Here is a 13,990-nt window from a genome sequence, read left to right as displayed (position 1 = left end):
AAGCTTATGATAGAGAGGGAAATCGACAATAAAAGAGATGGCTATGGACAATACATTGAGCTCCCTAAGAGCAATAAGCACAGTAATTGTGAACACGAAGGTAGAGTATATCAAATTCAAACTGCGTGTGAAACTAGGCCGCATAAAACTTAGAAACTAGGCCTCATAAAAAAAGAACTTAAAAAAATTAACACCAGGTGGCTCTGGATAGGGTCCCACCCTGCCTCAATAGGGTCCCACCCTGATAGGGTCCCACCCTGCCAATTCCGGGAAACAACCTCATGGGGTCCCACCCTGCCAATTCCGGGGGTCCCACCCTGCCTCGAAGTTCCCGGAATCAACAACTCCGGGAAAAAACCTCATAAGGTCCTGCGCTAACCAATTAGAACAAGACACCTTGCTCAGGCCATAGACAGACCCAATTACCATGCGCCTAAAGCTTTGTTTGAATTTCGCACCCTAAGCTGTGTTTGAACTTGTGTTTGCCTATATAAACAGCCTGTAACAAGCAGTCAGGGTCCCAGGGCCAACTTAGAGCTTGGGACCCTAGCGCGCTAGTATTAAATAACTCTGCTGTGAATCTCGTGTCGGTGATCCTTCGCGGCGACCCCTGCCCAGGAAGGAATCGACAGTTCGGTTCCAACACGTGGAATGGGAAGAGTTAGGAAAGGCTTTCTGGTGGAGATCATGCTTGATATGAGTCTCAAAAGGTAAACGAATAGTCGGTCTTTTCCTGAGTATCTATAATAGGTAAAGACAGCAGGGAAAGGAAGAAGCATTAATAAGACGAGAGAAATGGGCTGATGAATTAAGGATGACATCATAAAATTTGTGGTTGTTTATACTAAGGAATTTAAATTTTATCTGGAAAGCAATGGTAAAACTAAATTAACCTTTAAGCGAGGAAGTGACACAACAAATTTGGATTTTTTAAAGAGTACCCTAGTAGAGATGGGAAGAACAACATTAGGAAGATGAAACTGCAATCATGGAGGTGAGTTAAGAATGTACGGTAAAATTCTAAACGTGAGTCAATGAAGAATCATGTGAAAATGAGAAGAAGAAGAATAACAATAGCAAACACTTTTATAGCACTTACAGGCACTGTTATACATATTTTATCTACATTAAGACTTTTATGACAACCCTCTGAAGTGGGTATAATTATTACCATTTCAAATATCTGGAAACTTATGTAGAGAAAGGTTAAGTGACTTGCACAAAAAAAAAAAAAAAAAAAAAAAACACTCTAGTACAATCTTGGATGTTTTAATTTCTACTCTACAATCTTAATGTATTTATTGTATGAACTTTAAAAAATGGCCACTTGTAGGAATTTTCCTCCCTTCTCTATTTAATGATGGAATTATTTGTACTACTAACAAATATCACTATCCCACTGGTAAAAATAATAGCTTGTTTCTCAGATAGGAGTGCAATACCAGTAATCCATTATCTGCAGACTGTTGAAGTTAAACCAACATTGGATTTTAGGTTTTGAAAATGTCAGAAGAACTTTCATTTGATTCTAGCTTATTGCAGTGCCTGAAATAGGGAGACAGCACTGTAATTGTAATTTATTTCAAACACTAGCAGTTGCACAAGGTTTTTATGATGTGTGAAAACAGATTCAGTTTACAATTTAAAAAAAAAGAAATGCAGAGAGGTCACTGCAATTTCAATTTCATATGCAATGATTAATAATAGATACAATTTAAGATTATCACTAATTCCTACACTTACCATAATTTACAACTCTGCTCAATTAATTGAAATAACTAAAACTTATTTCACAAACATACATAATTAGAAATTTGTATTTCAGAAGGATAAAGACAAGTTTCAGAGCGAAACAATTTAACAAGAGAGCCCTTACCATCTATCTATACTTAAGAGGAAGTACAACACAGACAATGAGGAATTTGTGATAAAAGTTACAGCAGATCCCAGTTTAATCTTAACAAGACCTTTGTTCACCTCCATGGGCACATCACAGTATTTCTGTAGCATTCAACTTTTTTTTTATCGGTACAGAAAAAGGATTATGAAATGGCACGTGAGCAAACTAAGGACTTTCAGATCTAAAAGATTTAATTGAATGATTCTCTTTTAAAACATAAATCATTTTTTGAATCTATTTTATGTTTTTCCTTCTCAAAGAAGATCTTCTGTTACTTGCTTTCTATGATAAACGTCAGCTTGTTTTTTGTTTTTGTTTTTTTTTTGAGACAGGGTCTCACTCTGTCACCCAGGCTGGAGTACAGTGGCATGATCATGGCTCACTGCAGCTTAGACTTCCCAGGCTCAGGTGATCCTCCTACCTCAGCCTCCTGAGTAGGTGGAACTACAGGCACCCACCACCATACCTGGCTAATTTTTGTATTTTTTGTAGAGGCAGGGTTTTGCCATGTTGCCCAGGCTGGTCTTGAACTCCTAGGCTCAAGTGATCCGCATGCCCTGGCCTTCCAAAGTGCTAGGATTACAGGTATGAGCTACTGCGCCCAGCCAGGTTTTTTCAATTAAAAAAATAAAATGCTTGTTATCTTAAGAGTTTACACTGTTAAAAAAAAGGAAGGTAGAAGCAATCCACATTAATCCATGGATGAACAAAATGTGGCATATACATACAATGGAATATTACTCACCTTAAAAAAGAAAAAAACATTTTGATATATACTACAGCATGAATGTTCCTTGAGGACATTTTACATAATAAGTCAGACACACAAAGACAAATACTGTTATGATTCCACTTAAATGAGATACCTAAAGTACCAAGATTCATAGAGACAGAAAGCAGATGGTGGTTGCCAGGGGCTGGGGAAGGGGTGAACGGGAGCTGTTGTTTAATGGGACAGAGTTTCAGGTTTTCAAGATGAAGAGTTCTGGCAATCAGCTGTACAGCAATGTCAATGTACTTAACTGTACTTAAAAATGGTTAACATAGTAAATTTTGTGTCGTGTATATTTTGCCACAGTAAAATAAAAACTTCATTGGGAAAAGGTTAAGAAAGACTACTAATTTCCTTTTGTGATTTTTTGCTAGCCATCACTGTATATTAGTTTTTGTTATTTATATTGAGTTCACTGAATATAGACTATATACTCTTCATTTTTCCTATCTCCAGAGCCTGGTATAATATAGAGAACCCATGGTAGATGGGCAATAAATATTTGCTAAATGTTACTTATTACATCATCCAACTGTAAGCTTTTTCTTAACCAAACTCCCCCTTCCTCCTCTTTTTCAGATATTCTGAAAAAAATATATAGCTCATGTTATAGAGAGACCATATACCCATTTGACTAATGATGCCTGTTGTCCCAGAGTTCCATTCAGGTAGCAGGCTGTTTTACTCTAACAGGGTCCTCCGATTAAAGGTTATTTCTGGGTGTGTCTGTGAGGGTGTTTACAGAAGAGATTAGTATTTGAGACTGAATTTTATATATATATTTATGTATGCTTTTTATTTATATATATTCATATTATAATCTGGTTCTGTTTCTTGGAAGAACTCTAGTACAGTGGAGAATGATAAATTCTATTCAAAATTGTACACTTTAAAAAAATCTAGTTAATATTGCTATGGACTGAATGTGTCCCCAAAGATGCATATGTTGAAATCTTAAGTCCCAGTGTGATGATAATAGGAGGCGAGGTCTTCGAGAAGTAATAAGCTCACGAGAGTGGAGCAGCCCCTCATGGTGGGATTAGTGCCCTTGTAAAAAGAGAGAGGGCTTGCTTTCTCTTTCTTCCCTCCACAGTGTGAAGATACAAGGAAAAGATGGCCATCTGTAAACTTTCATCAGACACCAGATCTGCCAGCCCCTTGATCTTGGACTTCCCAGCTTTCAGAACTGTGAGAAATGTCTATTATTTAAGCCACCTAGTCTATAGTATTTTGTTGTGACAATTTGTCTAAGACAGTATTTGTCTTTTAAAATATGAACAGATTGTACTATCTACAGCATGGTATATATTAAGAATACTTACAGTGAAGCTTAGCTCTGGGAGAGATGAAGGTAAGTTTATCATTAAGGTACATTCAGCAAGTAAAATTATAATCTGTAACATTTCTTTCATCTAGTAAAACTACACTGAATGTATATTTACTTCATGAAATTTATCAAAATAATATTTAATAAGATGTCTTCATGCTTTTACATTCCTTGAGAGTTCAAAAAATTGTGGATTATTTCCACATTGTTTTCTGTGATATACTCATTTAGGCCAATATTATGTTGCCATAGTTAAAAGTATGTACGTATGTAGGCATGTTGGGGTTATAATTTCTATTAATATTTTCTCAAAGATTTTAACCAAACATACATCAAGAATAGAGTTAAATGGGCTCTGTGGGTTTACACTAAAATTTGATCTATAAACATTGTAAAGCTAATAGTATTGAGTTTTGATTTCCACAATTTAGCACACTAACCACGTTAAATGAGCCATAACAAGAAAAAAAATCAACACATTTATGAATTTTTATATAGTATTTAAAAATGACTACTAATGCAAAATGGCACAAAAATATTTCAATAGTAATTGTTCATTTCATTTAATATGAGTGGCTATTAATATAAATTAGAACATAAAACAATTACTGAGCCAGTCGCACTAATTTCTGTGCATTAATGCAACCAATCAATCAAATGCTTGAGATGAAACAAACTTGGGTTCAAGCCCATTAGTTTGTTTTATCTTTGATACTAAATTAGCCAGCTATTAATTGAAGCACAAACTAGATAACAATTATCAGTTTAGCCACAGATTTTGTGTGTTTACGTACATGGATGTTGAAAAATCTTGCATATAGCCTTCCAAGCTAACACAAAAGTTCAGTAAATTCTAAATTAAATGGAATTTTAGGGTCTAAATAGTATTTCAACTTGTATAAAGTAAAATCAAAATATAACTAAAAATTATTGACAATATTTTGACTCTCAAAAGTTTCTTTGTTTCCATTTGTAATTCATCAGTCCTCCCTCCACCAACTAATTAACAGACAATTGCTGGTATGTTAATACATACCTCCGAGACCAGCTGCATCATGGAGACCCTAACCCAGCGGCACTAGAGGAATTAAAGACACACGCACAGAAACACAGAGTGTGGAATGGGAAATCAGGGGGCTGACAGCCTTCAGAGCTGAGAGCCTCAAACAGAGTTTTACCCACATATTTATTGACAGCAAGCCAGTGATAAACATTGTTCCTACAGATTATAGATTAACTAAAAGTATTCCTTACGAGAAACAAAGGGCTGGGCTCTGGCTAGTTATCTGCAGCAGGAACATGTCCTTAAGGCACAATCACTCATGCTATTGTTTGTGGTTTAAGAGCACCTTAAGTGGTTTCCTGCCCTGGGTGGGCCAGGTGTTCCTTGCCCTCATTCCGGTAAACCCACAACCTTCAGTGTGGGCGTCATGGCCATCACGAACATGTCACAGTACTGCAGAGATTTTGTTTATGGCCAGTTTATGACCAGATTTGGGGGCCTGTTCCCAACAACATACTAGTTTGAATTTTCTAGAATTATGTATATAATTAAATTTATATGTATATAGTATTATAAATATTAAACTTTTAACCTTCCTTTTTTTTTTTTGCTATGTACAATTATTTTGAGTTTTATCCAGTAATGTGATTGAACCAGCTCACAAAGACTAGTGAGAGCCAAGTCTTAAAATTTTACAAATAATGTAAGTTCATTGTTAAATAGCCATTATTTAAAAAGTTTTATGAATTTACAATTAAATGTTATTTTAAAACAGTTAATAAATATTCTCAAACCTCATCTCTTCGTAATTATTTTACAATTTTTATTATGTTATGTCCCCTCAGACATCTTGTTGAAAGCTAGTCACTAATGGTACTAGGGAGGTGGGGCCTTTGGAAGGAATTAGGTTATGAGGGTAAAGGTTATGAGGCTTCACCCTCATAAATAGGATTAATGGTCTTATAGGAAGAGGTTAGAGAGCTAGCCTGCACTCTTTCCACCATATGAGGATACAAGGAAAAGTTGGCTGCTGTCATCAGAACCCAACCATGCTGGCACCGATCTTAGATTTCTCAGCCTTCAGAACTGTAAGAAATACATGTTTAAGCCACCCAGTCTATTAAAATTTGTTATAGCAACCTGAATAAAGAATGATGTTTATTTAAGCTGGGCCAGGTGGCGTACACCTGTAATCCCAGCACTTTGAGAGGCTGAGGCAAGAGGATCACTTGACCACAGGAGTTCAAAAACAGCCTGGTCAACATAGAAACTATTGCTACAGAAAATTAAAAAAATTAGCCTGGTGTGAGGGCATGCGCCTGTACTCCTAGCTACTCAGGAGGCTGAGGTGGGAGGATCTATTGAGCTCAGGAGTTGGAGGTTGCAGTGAGCTAGGATTGTACCACTGCATTCCAGCCTAGGTGACAGAGTAAGACCCTGTCTCTACAAAAACAAACAAAAACTGTGTTCAAGATTATGTCTATTGGATATAAGATAGAAGAAATACTGGATAGAAGACATGGATAGAAGAAATACTATAAAATAGTTTGCTACTAGGCATCTCTTCCTCACTCCACATTCATTGACCTTATATTGGTAACTTGAAACCAGCCATGGTAGCAGCATTGGTACCATGGAAATGAGAAATGCTATAGATCAAGGCTTCCTCCTCTTTCTTTCTTTGTTTTTTTTTTTTTAAGAGCCAGTTTTAAAACATTTGCCGGCAGAACACTGGGTGTATCCACGCAGTTGCATAAATCAAATAGTCATTGTTTGTATTTCTGAGTAGTATTCCAATTTTATGGATATAACAAAAACGTATCATTTCACCTCTTGAATGTTGAGTTGTTCACAAATAAGTATTTGTATGGCATATGCTTTCATTTCTCTTGGGTAAATATTCACGAGTGATATGTTAATATAAGCTAATATGTTAAGTATATGTTTAACCTTATAAGAAAAAGCTAAACTATCAGCAGTATCTGAAAATTCAATCTGTTCCAGATCCATAACAACACTTGGTACCATTTGGCTTTTTAATTTAAGCTATAAACCAATCAAGCTAGTGTGCAGGGCTGTCTCATTGTGATTTTAAAAAATTGTTTTTACTGATATATAATTAACATACCATCAAACCCACCTCTCTATAGTGTATGATTTAGTGGGTTTTAATATATTCACAAGGGTGTACGAGCATAACCATTAATTCCAGAATATTTTTATCAATCTCCCAAAATACTCTGGATCCATGCAGTCACTCTCCATTTTCCCATGAACAAAGGATGGTTTTCCATTAAATTAAATTTCCATTAAATTCCATTTAATTTCTTTCAGTGATGTTGTGTAGCTCTCAGTGCACAAGTCTTGATCTCCTTTTGTTAAATTTATTCCCATCCATTTCATTTTTTTCAATGCTATTATAAGTGGAATTAAGATCTTAATTTCATTTTGGATACTGTGAGTGCCATATACTAGGATTCATTGCTATTATAAATACAACTGATCTTTATATATTGATATTCTTACTGCAGTTCTGATATTCATAATGACACCTACATTTTTATGTGCTTCTTTCCCATCCACAAGTCCTAATATCTATAGAATTTTTTTTTTGCATTTTTATAATTGAGATGTTTGCCTTCTCATTATTGAGTTTTTAAACAAAATCTATTCTAGATGTAGGTTCCTTTGTTAGGTATATGTCTTGAAATTATTTTCTTCTATTCTGTGACTCACTTTTCATTTTTATAAGTGTCTTCTAAAGAGAAGGTTAAAATTTTGATAACGTCCAATGTATCGTTTTTTTTCTTTTTATAGTTCGTTTTTGGTGTCTTATTTAAGAAATCACTGCCAAACACAAAATCACTAAAATTTTCTCCTATATATTTTTTGTTAAGTTTTATTAATGTTTATGATTACTTTGGGGATAATTTTTGTATATCTTTGGAGACACAGTTACAGGGTTTTTTTTTTTCTTTTTGGCTTTTAGCTATTCAGTTACTCTAGCACCATTTGTTAAAGAGATTTTCCTTTTCTTATTTAATTACCTTAGCCTATTGGTGACAATCAATTGAATATATATTTCTGGGTCTATCTGGATTCTTATTCCATTTCACTGATCTTCACTGATTCCTTCCATTCCATTGATCCATTCCAATCCATTGATTAGTGGATTCCATTCCACTGATCTTCATTCCATTGATCTCTCTTCCATTCCATTGATCTTTGTATCTGTCTTTATGCCAATGCCACAGTATTTTGATAACAATCTCTTCATAATGTTTGAAATCACAAAGTGTAAGACCTTCCATTTTTTCTCCTGTTTTCACAAAAGGGTATACAGTAGATCCTTTGCATTTTTGCAAAAAGAAAAAAAATAGACTCAAATTGCCAATACTTATGAAAAAATCCTGCAGAGAGGCATTCCTAGCTGTTGGGTTGAGATTATGGAGTTTTCTAGATATAGGATCATGTCATCTGCAAACAAAAATAATTTGATTTCCTCTCTTCCTATTTGAGTACCGTTTATCTCTTTCTCTTGCCCAATTGCCCTGGCCAGAACTTTCAATACTATGTTGAATAGGAGTGGTGAGAGAGGGCATTCTTGTGCCAGTTTTCAAGTGGAGTGCTTCCAGCTTCTGCCCATTCATTATTATATCGCTATGGGTTTGTCATATATGGCTATTTTGAGACACGTTCCTTCAGTACCTAGTTTATTGAGAGTTTTTAACATAAAAGGATGTTGAATTTTACAGAACGCCTTTTGTGCATCTGTTGAGATAATCACGTGTTGTCTTTCATTCTGTTTATGCAATAAAACACATTTATTGATTTGCATATGTTGAACAAACCTTGCATCCCAGGGATGAAGCCAACTTGATTGCGGTGGATAAGCTTTTTGATGAGCTGTGGGATTCAGTTTGCCAGTATTTTATTGAGAATTTTTACATGGATGTTCATCAAAAATATTGGCCTAAAATTTTCTTTTTTTGTTGTATCTCTGCCAAGTTTTGGTGTCAGGATGACGTTGGCTTTATAGAATAAGTTAGGGAACAGTCTTTCCTTTTCAATTTTTTGGAATAGTTGCAGTAGAAATGGTACAAGCTCTTCTTTGTACCTCTGGTAGAATTCAGCTGTGAACCCATCTCGTCTTGGGCCTCTTTTGGTGGTAGGCTATTTATTACAGCCTCAATTTCAGAACTCATTATTGGTCTATTCAGGGATTCAATTTCTTCCTGCTTCAGTCTTGGGAGGGTATATGTGTCCAGGAATTTATCCATTTCTTCTAGATGTTCTGGTTTATGTCTATAGAGGTGTTTACAGTATTCTGTGATAGTCATTTGTGTTTTTCTGTGGTGTCAATGGTAATATCTCCCTTATCATTTCTGAGTGTGTTTATTAGATCCTTCTCTCTTTTCTTCTTTATGATTCTAGCTAGTGGTCTATTTTATTATTTTAAAAAATGGCTCTTGGATCCTTTGATTTTTTTGAAAGGCTTTTCACATCTCTATCTCCTTAAGTTCAGCTCTGATCTTGGTTATTTCTTGTCTTCTGCTAGCTTTGGGGTTTGTTTGCTCTTGGTTCTCTAATTCTTTATGATATAATTTTGAGATGTATAAAGTTAAGATCTTCTTTGCTAGCCTGGTTATTCCTTTCACTTTCATTCCTTTCTCTACCATGGCCCTCTTTATAGGAGTGGTTCTCAAAGTGTGGTCTCCAGACCAGTTCATTAGCATCACCTGAGAACTTGGCAGAAATATGAATTCTTGTACCACCCCCTCACCTACCCTCCAGACTACTGAATCAGAAATTCTTAGTGTGTTTCCTTGCAATATTTTATCAAGGCCTTGAGATGCACCCATCAACCCATCATCTACATTAGGTATTTCTCCTAATGCTATCCGTCCCCCGCCGCCCAGGCCCCACCAGTCCCCACCAGGCTGCAGTGTGTGATGTTACCCACCCTGTGTCCATGTGATCTCAATGTTCAATTCCCACCTAAGAGTGAGAACATGTGGTGTTTGGTTTTCTGTCCTTGTGATAGTTTGCTGAGAATGATAGTTTCCAGCTTCATCCATGTCCCTGCAGAGACATTCATGTCCCTGTAGAGGACATGAACTCATCCTTTTTTATGGCTGCATAGTATTCCATTGTGTATATGTACCACATTTTCTTAATCCAGTCTATCATTCATGGACATTTGGGATGGTTCCAAGTCTTTGCTATTATGAATGGTGCCATAATAAACATACATGTGCATGTGTCTTTATAGTACCATGATTTATAATCTTTTGGATATATACCCAGTAATGGGATAGCTGGGTCAAATGGTAATTCCAGTTCTAGATCCTTGAGGAATCGCCACACTGTCTTCCACAATGGTTGAACTAATTTACACTCCCACCAACAGTGTACAAGTGTTCCTATTTCTCCACATCCTTTCCAGCATCTGTTTTTTCCTGACTTTTTAATGATTGCCATTCTAACTGGCATGAGATGGTATCTCATTGTGGTTTTGATTTGCATTTCTCTGATGACCAGTGATGAGCATTTTTTCATGTGTCTGTTGGCTGCATAAATGTCTTCTTTTGAGAAGTGTCTGTTCATAACCTTTGCCCACTCTTTGATGGGGTTGTTTTTTTTCTTGTAAATTTGTTTAAGTTCTTTGTAGATTCTAGATATTAGCCCTTTGTCAGATGGGCAGATTGCAAAAATTTTCTCCCATTCTGTAGGTTGCCTGTTCACTCTGATGGTAGTTTCTTTTGCTGTGCAGAAGCTCTTTAGTTTAATTAGATCCCATTTGTCAATTTTGGCTTTTGTTGTCATTGCTTTTGGTGTTTTAGACATGAAGTCTTTGCCCATGCCTATGTCCTGAATGGTATTGCCTAGGTTTTCTTCTAGGGTTTATGGTTTTAGGTCTAACATTTAAGTCTTCAATCCATCTTGAATTAATTTTTTGTATAAGGTGTAAGGAAAGGATCCAGTTTCAGTTTTCTACATATGGCTAGCCAGTTTTCCCAGCATCATTTATTAAATAGGGAATCCTTTCCCCATTGCTTGTTTTTGTCAGGTTACTCAAAGTTTTTTTCTAATCCTGTGAAGAAAGTCAGTGGTAGCTTGATGGGAATAGCACTGAATCTATAAATTACTTTGGGCAGTATGGCCATTTTCATGATATTGGTTCTATGGTGGTACATACGCATAGATTTTTTTTTTCCATTTGTTTATGTCCTGTCTTATTTCCTTGAGCAGTGGTCTATAGTTCTTCTTGAAGTGGTCCTTCACATTCCTTGTAAGTTGTATTCTTAGGTATTTTATTCCCTTTCTAGCAGTTGTGAATGGGAGTTCACTCATGATTTGGCTCTTTGCTTTTCTATTATTGATGTATAGGAATGCTTGTGATTTTTGCACACAGTTTTATATCCTGAGATTTTGCTGAAGTTGCTTATTAGCTTAAGGAGTTTTTGGGCTGAGACAATGGGCTTTTCCAAAACCATGTTGTCTGCAAACAGAGACAATTTGACTTCCTCCATTCCTAGCTGAAGATCCTTTATTTCTTTCTCTTGCACCTTTGCTCTGGCCAGAACTTCTGATACTATGTTGCATAGGAGTTGTGAGAGAGGGCATCCTTGTCTTGTGCCAGTTTTCAAAGGGAATGCTTCTACTTTTCACTCATTCAGTATGATATTGGCTATGGGTTTGCTGTAAATAGCTCTTATTATTTTGAGATGTTCCATCAATACCTAGTTTATTGAGAGTTTTTAGCATGAAGGGTGTTGAATTTTGTCAAAGGCCTTTTCTGCATCTATTGAGATAATCATGTGTTTTTTGTCATTGCTTCTGTTTATGTGATGGATTATATTTATTGGTTTACGTATGTTGAACCAGCCTTGCATCCCAGGGATGAAGCCAAATTCATCATGGTTTTTAATGTGCTGCTTGATTTGGATTACCAGTATTTTGTTGAGGATTTTTGCATTGATGTTCATCAGGGATACTGGCCTGAAATTTTTTTTGTGTGTGTCTCTGCCACGCTTTGGTATCAGGATGATGCTGGCCTAATAAAATGAGTTAGGGAGGAGTCCCTCTTTTTCTATTGTTTGGAATAGTTTCAGAAGGAATGGTAGTAGCTCTTCTTTGTAACTCTTGTAGAATTCACTGTGAATCCATCTGGTCCTGGGCTTTTTTTGGTTGGTAGGCTATTAATTACTGCCTCATTTTCAGAACTCGTTATTGGTCTAATCAGGGATTCTACTTCTTCCTGGTTTAGTCTTGGGAGGGTGTATGTGTCCAAGTATTTATCAATTTCTTCTAGATTTTCTAGTTTATTTGCATAGAGGTATTTATAGTATTCTCTAATGGTAGTTTGTATTTCTGTGGGATCAGTGGTGATATCCCCTTTATCATTTTTTGTTTTATCTATTTGATTCTTCTCTCTTTTCTTCTTTTAGTCTAGCTAATGGTCTATTTTTTAGTCTCTAAAAAAAACCAGCTCCTGTATTCATTGATTTTTTGAAACGTTTTTTGAAGGGTTTTTCATGTCCGTATCTCCTTCACTTCTGGTCTGATCTTAGTTATTTCTTGTCTTCTGCTAGCTTTTAAATTTGTTTGCTCTTGCTTCTCTAGTTCTTTTAATTGTGATGTGAGGGTGTCAAATAATCTTTTCCTTTGTTGTAACAACAACGTTTGTAAGTTACTTTTGTAATGTTTAAGTATACAATACAGTATTGTTAACTCTAAGTTCTATGTTGTACAGTAGAACTTATTCATCTTGTGTGTCAAACTTTGTATCCTTTCTTAGGTTTTGATATCAGGCAATGCTGGTCTCAGAAAAGTTAGGAATAGAATCCTATCTCTTCTATTTTGTGGAAGAGTTTGCACAAAGTTGGCAGTATGTCTTCCTTAAATATTAGTTAGATTTTACCAGTGAATTCTAGAAGCTCTCATTGTGAGAAGGTTTTAAAAAATTCAACTTCTTTGATATAGGCTGTTAAGCATATGCATTTCTTCTTAATTATGCTTTGGTGGTTAATTTCCTTTTTTTTTCTTTTTTTGAGATGGAGTCTTGCTCTGCCTCCCAGGCTATAGTGCAGTGGCAGAATCTTGGCTCACTGCAATCTCCACCTCCTGGGTTCAAACAGTTCTTCTGCCTTAGCCTCCCGAGTAGCTGAGATTACAAGTGTGCACCACCACACCCAGCTAATTTTTGTATTTTTAGCAGAGATGGGATTTCACCATGTTGGCCAGGTTGCTCTTGAACTCCTGACCTCAGGTGATCCACCCATCTCGGCCTCCCAAAGTGCTAGGATTACATGCGTGAGCCACCACGCCCGGCAGTGGTGAATTTCTTTCAAGGAATTTGTACATTTCACCTAAGTTGTTGAATTTGTAGGCATAAAATTATTAGTAACATTCCCTTAATGTATATAGGAACTGTAGTGATGTTCCGTCTAATTCCTGACACTTGTAATTTCTGACTTTTTATTTCCTGATCTCACTTTTGTATTAATTGATAAAGGTTATGTTTCCGTCTTATGTCCTATTTTGGCTCATTATGCATACTTCTTTGGTACTTTCATTTTTATCATTGTGTTATGACTTATGTACACATCTTTAACTTACCACAGTTTACCTTCAAATAATAATGATAAAACTTTAGCATGGCATAAAGTCCTTAAAATAAAGTACTTCTGTTTTCATTTGCTAAATGAATGAAAAAGGACAAACTCTGGAAGTTAAAATGTCTTGCTGAAAAAGAGAAAGTATATTCTATTATCTTGGGATGATGATAGTATTAAGTTAGGGATACTAAAGGAAAATTTCAAAAGATTAGAGATTCTTGTTATATGCAGGCCCCTTTTTTTCCTTAAATCAATAAAAATTGATTTACATTATAAGTATATATAATAAAATGTTGCTAAGTAAAGCTATGGAAGAGGGGGTAGGCAGAGTTCCATCCCAGTATTTGATAGGCCTTTGAAGATGAGT

General features: G+C 35.8%; 1 protein-coding gene across 3 annotated transcripts in view; it reads right to left on the bottom strand.

The window, feature by feature from the left end:
- LOC105493700 (dynein cytoplasmic 2 heavy chain 1) overlaps positions 1-13,990 on the bottom strand; it is a 361,100-nt gene that overhangs the window by 42,811 nt on the left and 304,299 nt on the right. The window lies entirely within an intron of this gene.

The sequence above is a fragment of the Macaca nemestrina genome, chromosome 12 (genome assembly GCF_043159975.1).
Source record: "Macaca nemestrina isolate mMacNem1 chromosome 12, mMacNem.hap1, whole genome shotgun sequence".
Lineage (NCBI taxonomy): Eukaryota > Metazoa > Chordata > Mammalia > Primates > Cercopithecidae > Macaca > Macaca nemestrina.
This window is presented reverse-complemented; position numbering and strand designations above follow the sequence as displayed.